This window comes from Trichosurus vulpecula, chromosome X, assembly GCF_011100635.1.
Source record: "Trichosurus vulpecula isolate mTriVul1 chromosome X, mTriVul1.pri, whole genome shotgun sequence".
NCBI classification, from domain to species: Eukaryota; Metazoa; Chordata; class Mammalia; order Diprotodontia; family Phalangeridae; genus Trichosurus; species Trichosurus vulpecula.
Window position 1 is genome coordinate 48,480,377 of NC_050582.1, and position 12,596 is coordinate 48,492,972.

A 12,596-nucleotide genomic window follows, 5' to 3' on the forward strand; every position below is an offset into this window, starting at 1 on the left:
CATTGGTAAAAACAAAACATTAGATGCCTTCTTTCAGTTGCTCTCCATTCTTTTGGGAAAATAATTTTTTAAAAAATACAATATCCACATCTATCTGGGGCATACTTTTTTCTTCTAGCATGAGCTCAAGTAAACAATTAAAGATCCATTTTCTGTAGCTACCTTTCTAAAAAGGATAGAATTAATAAGGAGATCAGTAACATGGGAAGCTGCCCTGGTCTTTGGTAGGAGAATAAGCCCCTTAGTGTTAAACAAACCTGAGTAGGATTTCAGTTGGTTAAAGGGACCAGCAGACCTAGATTCAATTATTCTTTCCCCTGAAACATAAGAGTATTAGCTTCTCATCAGTACACTGGGTCATGAAGTGCTACCAGTGTCAGAGAAAAACACAGAATGTACTTTCACACTGAAAAGGAGTTGAAAACATTGGCAGGGAAAAAACGAAGAAAAGAAAACAACCCTGAAATTATACTGTTAAGAACCATTCCTTACAGTGCCTGAAGTTTCTCTATTGATTTTGGTACCAGATGGAGTGTCTTGCCCTCTGATGCTCTGGGGATGATGTATGTTAAGTTATCGAAAGGCAGTGTGGACCAGGGAGGAAAGGTAGTGTGTCCACTTACCCACTTCAGCCACAAATGATGCTTGATTATCCGTGTTTCTGGAGGCCAAATAGGACCAGCTACATACAGAGGCAGGCAGAAAACTAAAATATGATGTAAGGAGCAGCAAAAGTCAAACAGCAGTATTGGGAGTGTGCATATTTCAAGGTAAGCTAGGCTGATAACCTGTCAATCTTCCAATGTAGATCATCTAAAACTAAAGCACTTCACCTGAGGCATGCTAAATTTTATAGTAGAAAGTATTCTCTGCTGAGTTTAATATTGCTTTTTTATTGCTGCTGGCACAAATTGTTTGACAAAATAAATGAATGAATAAATGAACAAACAAATGAATAGATAGATTGGTAGATAAATTGATAGATAAGCCTGATAATCAGACTAGCAAACCTCCCAAGCAGCTCTGGCACCAAGCAGTGGTCAGGAATCCAAGGTGGTATTATTTTAGCCACATTTCCATCCTGGTTGTATTTTCTTCTGCCTTGGCAACATTCACATTGAAAGGGAGGCATCTTCAATTTCCATGTGATGGTGGGACAGAAATGGAGAACCACAGAGATCCTTGCTCCAAAATCTGCTACCTTTTTCTGTTATTTTTTATTTTGTTCCTTAGTATTTCTCAAGGACTAGCAGGAAGACTAGAATATAACAGGCTATGCATAGTAAGCAAATTAATGCCAGAATCTCCGATTACTATTGTTTGCCCACAAATGGGAGATTTCTGTCGAGCTCCTCCAATATTTTCACTCAGCTGTGTCAACACATACATAAGCATCTTCAGCTCAGACCTTAGCAAAATGGAAGTTTCCTTTGCCTCTTTGGGATTTCCCGAAGCAGTGGGGAGCTCTAGAGATTGATTGGCTGGGCTGAACTTCACTACCTTTGCAGGAATTTCCTTCCCCTATTAAGTCTACAACAGGGAGACACCACCTCCTTGTTCGTGAAATGACCAACCCCTGGAGCAATCAGTCAGTAAGCATTTATTAAGCACCTCCTGTATACCTGATACTGTGCTAGGCATTGGGGATACAGAGACCTAAGTGAGACGTTATTGTGCAAAGGGGTCCATAGGTTTCACTAGACCACCAAAAGAGTCTAGACCACTAAAAAGATTAAGAACTTCTGCTCTAGGGCATGATCTCTGCTGTGGATGGCAAGGCAGATGGCAGGGCAAAGCGGCTCAACAACCACACAAATATCATTTGAAGTTTTATACTTTCACTACAGATTGCTAGCTTCTTCTGCTCCTATGGGACAAGTAGGTGGTGCAGTGGAGTCAGGAAGCCCTGAGTTCAAATGCAGCCTCAGATAGCTACGTGACCCTTGGCAAGTCCCTTCACCTCACTTTGCCTCAGTTTCTTAACCAGTAACATGAGGATAATAACAGTACCTACCTCCCAGTGTTGTTGTGAGAATCAAATAAGATAAAGATTGTAAAGTACAAGCATAGTGCCCCACACATAGTAAGCAGTATATAAATGTTAGCTGTCATAGCATCATTATCATCATCATCATCACCACCATTATTGTTGTTATCCAAGACTACCAAAGCGGTCCATGACACACACACAAGAATTAAGAGTGCTTGGCCTATTTGAATGTGAGTTCCTCGAGAGAAGGGCTCTCGTTTTCCTATTTGTATCAATACTTAGCATAATAGTTGGCATATGGTAAATGCTTAATAAATGCTTTTTTCATTTATGTAAACTTGATTTTTTATCCAAGTATAGGACTTGACACTCTTTTGATATTTCATTTTCTTAGAATTAACTCAACATTCTAACCTGTCAGGACAGATCTTGACTCTCATCCAGTATGTTAACTATTCCTCCCAGCTTTGTGTTATCTGCAAATGTTATAAGCATTCCGTCTATACCTTTATCCATGCCATTAATAATAAAGCTAAACAATATATATGTATATATGTATGTATGTATATGTTCTCTGGGATACTTTGTTGTTTACTTCCCTACAAATGGACATGAATCCTGCCATTCAAAGAGTTCTGAATCCATGTAATGGAACTATCATTTCCCTGATATCCCTCTATCCTGTCCACAGTGTAAATTCTACACTTAAATCTAGGCAAACTATAACTATAGACTTCCCCTGTGCTACAGCTCTAGGAAGCCTAGTATTAAAGGAAATAAATTTTAAATTTGTGTCTGACTCAGTGCTTACTTAGCACAGTACCTTGTACACATTTGCTCACTGGTTTACATGGTAGTTGAAATTACAACATATCCCCCAACCATTTGATGCAGGTAGCCACCTCCATAACCTCCTTCCTGCTGGCTCATTCAATTCTCAGAATAGTCTCCAAACTTCTAGCATCATAGATATAAATCCAGTCCCATGCCTTCATTTTACAGATGAGGAAACTGAGGCCTATAGAGATTAAGTGTACTGCCCAAGGTCCCAAAGGTAAAAGTGACACAGCACGATTCACACCCAGATCCTCTGACTACAAAGTCAGTTGTCTTTCCCCATTACCATCGGGGAAGAGCTCTCTCAAAATGAAACAAAATATAGAATGTCATAAGTCTAAAAAAAGTTGAAATTTAACAGACTGTACTTTTTTGTATACTGAATGTGAGCCCACATGGCTTCCCGGCAAGAGGCTGATTGCTGTGTGTAACACTTAGAGCACTAAGAAAATACACTTTGGAAAGTTTAGTCATATCAAGCTGCATGTCAAAATGCAGTTAACTTATTAGAAAATTAAACCTATTGTATGTACACTTCCAAATTAAAATAGGAAAAAAATGTACTTTTGAAACTACCAAATATTTGTAAGTTTCTTATGACACACCAAAAAGAATGAAATGCTGTTAAAATTTTCTAGATTTTTTATTATAGCACAGGATAGACATTAGTCAAGTCTTAACATTTGCTAGAGCTAAATTTAAGTCCAAACATTCTAATTCACTTTTGGCAAATAGTCTTGTTATTTAAAGAACTGTTTAGGATATAACTACTAATGACAGACATTTAAAAAATCACTCTAATTCCCTTAGGATTATTCATAAGAATGAGAATGGCCTCTAAATAACTAAATAGACCCAGAGATAAGCTCAACTCCTGTATCACCAGCAAGTTAGATAAGCAAACAACTGGCTGATTTTGTAGGATTTCTTTCCAGATTTTCCAAATAAGCTCTTCCCTTTCAGTTGTCAAAATGGAGAGCACAAAAAAGCATCCCCAGTCAGAAACTGTTTCACTTTTTTTCTCTTTGCGCCCCCAGCTCCAAGCATGATGCATGGTACATAGTAGGCTCTTCATAGGTGCTTGTTGATTGATTGATAGCATGAATCTTTTCCATGAAGTCATTTCAACAATTTCCACCCATTATTAGCCACAAGCCCTGTTAATCTCAGCCTCTGGGAAAGCCACCACATAGCCACTGGGCAGTAATGTAGCCTTCAAAATCATCTCATCATGGAAAATATAAAGCAATCTATGTGTACATTTCATCTAGATAAGAACACATATTTTGGTGTAATCAGGTACTTCTCAGGTAAGAGCTCATGTTTGATTTGATTTAAGACAACAGCAATAAACATTAAGAGATAACAGAAAATAGGAGCAGATAGGGAGCATGCATAGCCCATATATTGTTCTTATCTCAGTAATTTTCCGTAGCTTATGGAAAACCAAAAAAGAAAAAAAGAAGCCCAGTAAAACACATGACATCTATTATGCCACTAGGGTCACGAATAAGCATAACATTCCTCTATGTAAACGTCCTCCATTCACTCACTTTCTCCTTATTAATATTGGATAGCATATTGTGTCTTGACCTTGTAACGTCTCGGGGAATGTTTATAGGTACATGAAGTGATCAAAAGGAAATGGATTCTCTATATATCTAGAAGATGCCATCGATGATAAAGTCATTCGTTTGCCAGGTCTTACTTTCCTGTTCCAAAAGGGGCTTGTTCCTTCTGCTTCAGAGAAAATCAGTCTCTCACCCTTTTTATATGTGTGAGCACACACATACACATGGAATTCTCTTATTCAGATGTGCAGGGCTTGATGTGCAGAAGCGACTGGCAGGTGGAAGACACATTGAGGTATTCACTCTTGCCTGGAAACCGATGAAATCTGATGCTTTGAAAGTAGAAGCCAGAACATCCCTGGTAATAGAGACAATGACTGGGGAGAGGGGAATGGGGTTGGGAAGGGAGCCTTCCAAGTGAGACTTTTGCCACATGAACAGTGCTCATAGTGGCACTGCACAACTCTATCAGATGCTGGATCCTGCAGGGATGGAAGGGCCTAATATGCAATAAGAGAAGATACCTGCCTTCAGCTCATATTGTGAGTGTACTGTTCTGAGAAGGATATTCAGGCAGTAACTTCAGTTTGGCCTTTCACATAATGGCGCAGTGATGTCCAGTTTGGTTCTCGTATAGAAAACCTACCTCCTATAGAAAACCTAGTGAGAACTAACTCTTATCCTGACATATAGAAATGTTACTATGCCTTTCACTTAGTCTTCCTTACCACCCAGCAGCCCTTTTCCCAGTGCAGCAAGGAGTAATGAGGCTCATCTCAACGTTTTCTTGCTTATATCCTTGGAAATGTAAAACTCCAGGGACATAATCTGATCCAGCAAACATTTACTAAGCAAAATACTATGCCAACTACAGGTGACTGAAAGACAAAATCCTCAGTCATGTTATACACATACTGTGCCCTCTCTAATGTTCATTTTTTCTGTCTTCTTAGCTGCTTCCAAACATGTCCAGATCACCTGCATCCTTCAAAATCCTTCATTTGACTCTGATCATCTCTTCAAGCTGTTGTCCTAAATCTCTCCTCCCTTTCATAGCCAAACTCCTAGAAAAATATGGTTATATTCTTTGCCTCTAGTTTCCTCTTAATCACTTCTCAAAACCTCAAAGTTTGTCTTTTGACCTCATTCTTCAACTGTAACTGCTCTCTCTAAAATTAACAAGGATCTCGATTGCCAGATCCTATGAATTTTCTCGGTCCTCATCCTTCTTGATCTGTCTTTAGAGTTTGACACTACTGACCCACCTTCTCTTCTTTGGATACCCTCTCCTATCATTGCATTGCTCTCTTCATCCTCTTTACATCTGCCTGGTCGCTCCTCAGTCTTCTTTGTGAGGTCATCCTCCATGCTCAGATACCCAACCCTAGATGGCTTCTTCTCTATAGACAAACTTCTCTCCATACACCTTGTCTCTTGATAATGTCATCAGTGTCTATGGATTCAGTTTTCATCTCTATACAGCTGACATACATTTAGCCCTAAGCTCTGTCGTGAGCTCCAGCCCTGCATCACCAACTATCTATTAAACATTTCCCACTATATGTAGCGTAGGCATCTCAAATTCCCCATGTCCAGAACAGAATTCATTATGTTTCACCAAAAAACTCTCCCCTCTTCCTATCTTTCCTCTTTCTCTTAAGGGCATGAGCATTTTTCTTGTAATCAAGTTCATGACGTCATTGTAATTAATCCTGAACTCATCCTTCTCCCTCACCTCTTATATCTGATGAGTTATCAACTCTTGTTGATTATACATCTCTCACACCACATAGCCATGACCCCAGTTCAGGCCCTCATCACTTATCATTTGGGCTATCGCAGTATCCTCCTGATTGAGATCCCTGCCTCAAGTCTGTCTCCTGTCTGGTCTGTCCTCAGCACAGCTGCCAAGATGATCGTGGGGAAGCAAAGATCTGACCAGGGCGTTTATCTGCTCTGTAATCTCCAGTGGCTCCTTCTTGCTTCTAGGATCAATTAACTCCTTACTTTTCCTTTTAGTAAAGTCCTCTCTAATCTGGCTTGTGCCTCATCTTCTAATTTGATCCTATATTGCAGTTCTTCGTGTACTCATTCATTCAAACAATCTGACTTACTCTACTCATGGTCTGTTCCTTCTTCTGACTCCATACCGTTGTACAGACTGTCTCTCATCCCTGGGCTGTACTCCTTCATACCTCTTTCTTGGCTCCCTGGCTCCCTTCAAGGCTTAAGTCAAATGCCACTTATTACATGGAAGATTTTCTGATAGCCCAGTTGCTAGTCCCACATACCCAGAAATTACTTTGTATGTATTTTGTAGCTACTTGTCAGTGTTCATGTTGCTTCCTTCCTAGAACATAAACCCCTTGAGGGCAGAGACTGTGGTTTTTTTTTGTCTTTTTATGCCATGTGCTTGGTACTTGGTAGGCATTTAATAAAAATTTGTTTATTAATTTAAAAACAGTCAATGTCCTCAAGGAGTTTATAGTCTCCTGTGTAATAAATCTTATACACTTTTCTGAAGGGCTAAGACCTCTGAGGAGGAGAGGGAGTTTTTTTTCCATTTTAGACTGTTTACTATTTTTGAAAAACTGTAATAAACACTACACATTGTTTTCAAAGCTACTTTGGGTTTTTTTGTGCTTTCTTCTAAGTTTTCTTTTGTTCTCTGCTGTGCACTTTTTATTTTTTTCTCCTTCCATCCCCACCCCACCCACAAGAAGGCTACAATTAAACACAAAGGGGGGTGTGTGTGTGTGTGTATGTGTGTGTATGTGTGTGTGTAAAACCATACTATACACATTATCGTTTCTTTCTCTGGAGATGAATAGCATCTTCCTTCATAGGTCCTTTGTAGTTGGTTTGAGTCTACAGACCTCAGAGACACTTCCACACCATGCTGAGGCTTGAGAGAAAAACGTTGGTGGTGGAAATGTTAAAATAAGTAAAGACTTTTGACATGATTTGGTCTGGAACCCCCAAACCATAGCAAGTTTATCCGTTTTGGTGATTTAAATGACACTCGAAGAGTTGGACTAGAGAAGAGTCCATAGGACTCAAAGGGACTCATGGAGACTTTTCAAGTAGTCCATGAACTTAAATGGGGGAAAAGTTACATCTTCATTTTCACTAACCTTGACTTAAGATTTACCATTTCCTTCAATTATTTTAAAATATCATTCTGAGTAAGAGTCCTTAAGCTCCCTCAGACTGCCATTGGGATCCCTGCCACCAAAAAGGTCAAGGGGCCCTGGACCAAATAGCCTCTGAGGTCCCTTTCACCCCTCAGATCCTGTAAAGAGAAAATGAACAAATAGAAGCAAAGTCAGTTGCCTGAAGGTTTATTCTTTTAAACACAGACTAAATTATTGTGTATTTTACTGGGAGTGAACAGCATCAATACTGAAAATGAAATTGTTTTTATTTGCACATTTTCCCTTGGTTTTATTTTATTTTGAATCCATTTAATTAAAAACAAATGTTCACCATTGATTTCCAGTTGAATGAATTGCAGGTTAAGTTTGAATTCTCCTAACCAATAACTGAAATGATCGATTATCATAGTGTTCCTAATGAAAAGATCCAATTGGGTCCAGTCAGTAATTTTATTACGGCGACAATACCAATCACTCTTCTTTGCACTACAGACTAAGCTGCAAGATATGATTACAGGACGACAGGCAGATGATCAGGCAGAGAAAAAGAAAAGGCAGGATGGCCCAGGTGACACCACAAAGCTTGTAAATGTAAAGAAATTGTAGCACATTCAAAAGAAATTGTAGCTGCTGAAGTCAAATTGGTGTGCCGCTAGTTACATATTCCCTTCTTCAGAAATTAAGGATGCTTTCTCTTTTATGTCAAACAGAAGAGTATGTCAGGTGTACCAGGAGACAAAATTACTGGAGAAATTGAAGAGTTGATTTTGCTTTAAAAAGTCTTCAGTGGATGATGAGCTGAGTTGGAAAGAGCATAGTGCTAATGAGGCCACTGAAGAGAACAAACTGCCCCAGAAAGGAATGGAACCCAAGACACTGTCCTTGTTTGCACTGATTTTTCTTTATTCAAGGAGCTCTTGCTATGTGCCTGGCACTATGGATAAAAATAGAAATGAAATAGACCATACCTTCAGGGAGCTTATATTCTGTTTGGGGAGGAAAGAGGAGAATGACGTATATCCAAATAGACAAAAAGTGTCTGTACACAAAATATATACAAAGTAAACAAAAAACAGCTTGAAGTGGAGGTGCTCACAACTGAGAGAATCAGGAAAAGCCTTCAATAGGAGATTGCCACTTGAGCTAAGGCTTGAAAGAAGCTAGGAATTCTAAGGGAGGCCATCCCATGAATGGGGGATAGCTTATATAAAATCATAGAGGGAGGAGATGGGATGTCCGTCATGTAAGGAGAATGTCAAAGAGTCTAGTTTGGCTGAAATATAGTGTACCTGAAGGCTTTAACTGTAACACTGAGGACTTTTGTGTTCAATCAGAGAGGCCATAGGAAAACACCAGAGCATTCTCAACTGAAGTAACTGGTCCCAGTTAATACACACACACACACACACACACACACACACACACACACACACACTTTGATCATTAGTAAGTGTCAGTTTGGAGTAAAGAAATTTAAAATTACATGCTCTTTTGTGCCTCTAAGATATTTGTAGCCACTCAGAGACTACTGGTCCAACCTGTTATATTTTAGTGTTATTTCAGAGACAAAACACTAAAATATAACACTTAAATTATTTAAAAAATATTATTCTAAGAAACAGTCCTTAGGCTGCTCCAGCCTTCCAAGGGAATCTCTGACACCAAAAAGGTCAAGACTTGAACCCATGGACTAGAAATCCTATGAAGACTTTTCTACCCCTCAGATCCTATGCAAGAGAAAACAAACAAAGAGAAGCAAAAAAATTCAAGAATTTCCATAAGATTTGTGTTTGATTCCTGAAAATGATCCTGGATCCTTGTGAACAAGCTGAAGAGAAGAGGCCCAGATGATAGTACAAGTAGGTAGATTCAAAACGGATTGAACAATCAGAACTAGAGACCAGTTAATAATGGATTGACTTCAAGTTGGTGGGTGGTCTTCTTTGAAGGGCTGTGGTGCTCTGTCCTTGGTTCTATTCTAGTTAAACATTTTTATCAGAAACTTCAGCTTGGATGAAAGTATAAATGGCATGCTTCTGAAATGCATGGATGGCATAAAACTGAAAGAGATACTTAATATTGTTGACTGACAAAACTGGGATCCAATAAGATATCAACAGGCTAGCATTTCAAACTTGTCCAGGATGCCCAAATTTGTAACTCCACCCCCCCCATCCCTATTTTTGTTGTAATCCTTTTAGTCACCTAGATTTGCTACCTCAAAGTCTTCCTTAGTTCTTCACTCCCCTGTACAACCACCCCTACCCAGAATTTAGTCATTTGCTAAGTCAGGATAATACTTCCAAACATTCCTTCCTCTCCATTCACATGGCCACCAATTTAGGGCATCAACACCTCTCTCCTGCCCTGTTCTGATTCCTGTGTTTTCTCTCTCCAAGCCATACTGCATATAGCTGTCAAAATAATCTTGCTAAGGCACAGATATGACCGTATCATGTTCCTTCTCAAAAATCTCAGTGGCTCTTTATTGCCTCTGGGATAAAATATAAATTCCTCTGCTTGGCATTTAAAGGTCTTTACAATGTAGCTCATGCCTCCCTTTCCAGAATTCCTTCCTGCAGTCCATATTCTAGCCAAGGTGGCCTACTTGCTATTCCTAAAACTCAAAATTCTAGCTCCCACATCTGTATTGTTGCTCAATCTGTCCCATGTTCCTAGACTTCACTTTTTCTCACATTCATCTTTTAAAATCTTTAACCTCCCTCAAGGTTCTGCTTAGATGTCACCTCTTCTGTGGACTTTTTCTTGATCCTTCTAGTAGCTTTATTTTTTGTACTTTTATCCCCATTGCCAAGCATAGCATTTGAGACATACTAGGCCTTTAATCATTTTTGAAAAGTAATCTTTCTAAGATGCAGATATGATCATGTCACTGTACTGTCCCCCAAACCTTTAGTGGCTCCCCATTGGCTCTAAAATAAAAGATAGATTCTTTAGTCTGGTTTGTAAGGCTCTCTACAATCTGGTTCCAAATAGCTTTCCAAATTTATTCTGTAGTATTTCCTTTCACTTATTCTACATTCTAACAAACTAGACTATTAATTATTTTACTAGTTCTATATGCCATCTCCTACCCTGATTCATTCACCCATCCATCTCCCCATCCATCCTTTTATTCGTGTATGCATGCTAGTTGGCCAGGCCAAGAATGCATTTCTTATTCATAAAAGCCTTTCAGAAAACTTATTTTCCATCAAGGCTTAGCTGAGGTGACATTTTCTTACCAAGCCTTCCTTAATCTCCCAAATATAAAGTATACCTTCCCTCAAATTTTTCTGGAAGACTCGGACTTTTTTAAAAATAAGTTTTTTATTGCTATTTTCTGTTTCTTACCATATATTCCTCCGTATCCCAGAAAACCATTCCCTTATGACAAATAATATTTTTGAAGAGGAAAAAAAGTCAGCACAGTTGTTCAATACATTGAAAAAGTCCAGAAACATGTACAGTGAGTAACATCTGTAGACCTCCCTCCTCCACAAAGTGGTAGGTCGGGGGTATCTTCTCTCATCTTTTTGAGTCCCACTTGATTTTGATAATCTTGTAACATTTCCTTTTGATTTTTTGGCATGCTATTTTTTCTACGTACATTATTGTAGTTATGGTGTATATTGTTTTCTTGGTTCTCTCTTCATTTGATTTTTATAATTTTGTTGCTTTCTTTTTGGATTATTTGCTGTGTTGATATACTTTCAATTTAAATGGCTGTAGTTACTGTGCATAGTGTTTTCTTGGCTCTGCTTACTTCACTTCACATCAGTTTATATAGATCTTTCCATGGTTCTCTGTATCAGTCACACTCATCATTTCTTACTGCAGGCCTGCACAACATTCGGCCCACTTGCTGATGAAGCAGCCCGCAAGCAGTATGCTGTGCAGGCCTGTTTTACATCCTCTACATATTTCGCGGGCCACCCAAAATCCTTCCGTGGGCCAGATGTTGTGTAGGCCTATCTTATAGCACAGTAATATTCCTGTACATTCACGTACCACAATTTGTTTAGCCATTCCCCAATTGGTGTCCATCTACTTCCACTTCTGAGCAATCACAAACAGTGCTGCTAAAATATTTTGGAGTGTATGGGGACTTTTTTTTAATTATTGATGGCTTTGTTGTTAGGGTATAAGCTAGGTAATGCAGTCTCTGGTTCAAAGGGTATGGATATTTTAGTCCCTTTGTTTGCATAATACCCAATTGTTTTCTAGAATGTTTGTACCATTTCTTAGTTCCACCAAAATGTATTAATGTGCCTGTTTTTCTACACCCCCCCCAACATTGATAGTTGTCATTGCTGGGTAAGAGAGTAAACTTCAGGGTAGTTTTGATTTCCATTTCTCTTATTCGTAGTGATCTGGAGCTCTTATTCATGTGGTTGTGAATACTTTGCCCTTAGAGGAAGGCCAGATCTAGTTGGAAGATTCAAGGACAGTTCAAGGGGGCTCCCAGAGACTGTATTCCAGATTCAAGGGGGTTCCCAGAGACTATGCCCTCATCAGAAGCGTTCACCTGTAAGCAAGTTGTTGCTAGGTTCTATCCATAATACCTGTCTACCTGTTCACTTTTGCCTCTTAGCTGCCAGATTTCTGCCTTCATCCATCTCCTTGTGTAACTTTAGAAAGAAATCTCTTACTAGTCTGTCTCTCTTGTCACTCTATTTCTCTTGCTGTCCTTGCCTGCTCCATGTTTTCATTCTTCCTACATTTCTATTGTTTGTGTTATCTAACAAGCAAATAATCTCTTTGGTTCTGGTTTTCTTTCTAAAAATGTTTAAAACTTCTTTATTATTGAACATCTATCTTTTGTCCTGTATGGTTAAAGTCCTATTTGTAGGACAGGTCATTGTTCTTTCAAATACATTATTCCATTCCTTCTTTTTCTACTTAAATGTCTTTTCTTTTGTATTTGAAGTTCTGATAGCTAATAGAACTTGTTTCTGAATTGCATTGTTAAATTTACCCACTTTATGTCTTGGAGTTTATATTCTTGGGTTTTTCCTGGAGGAAATCCATTAATTCTTTTAA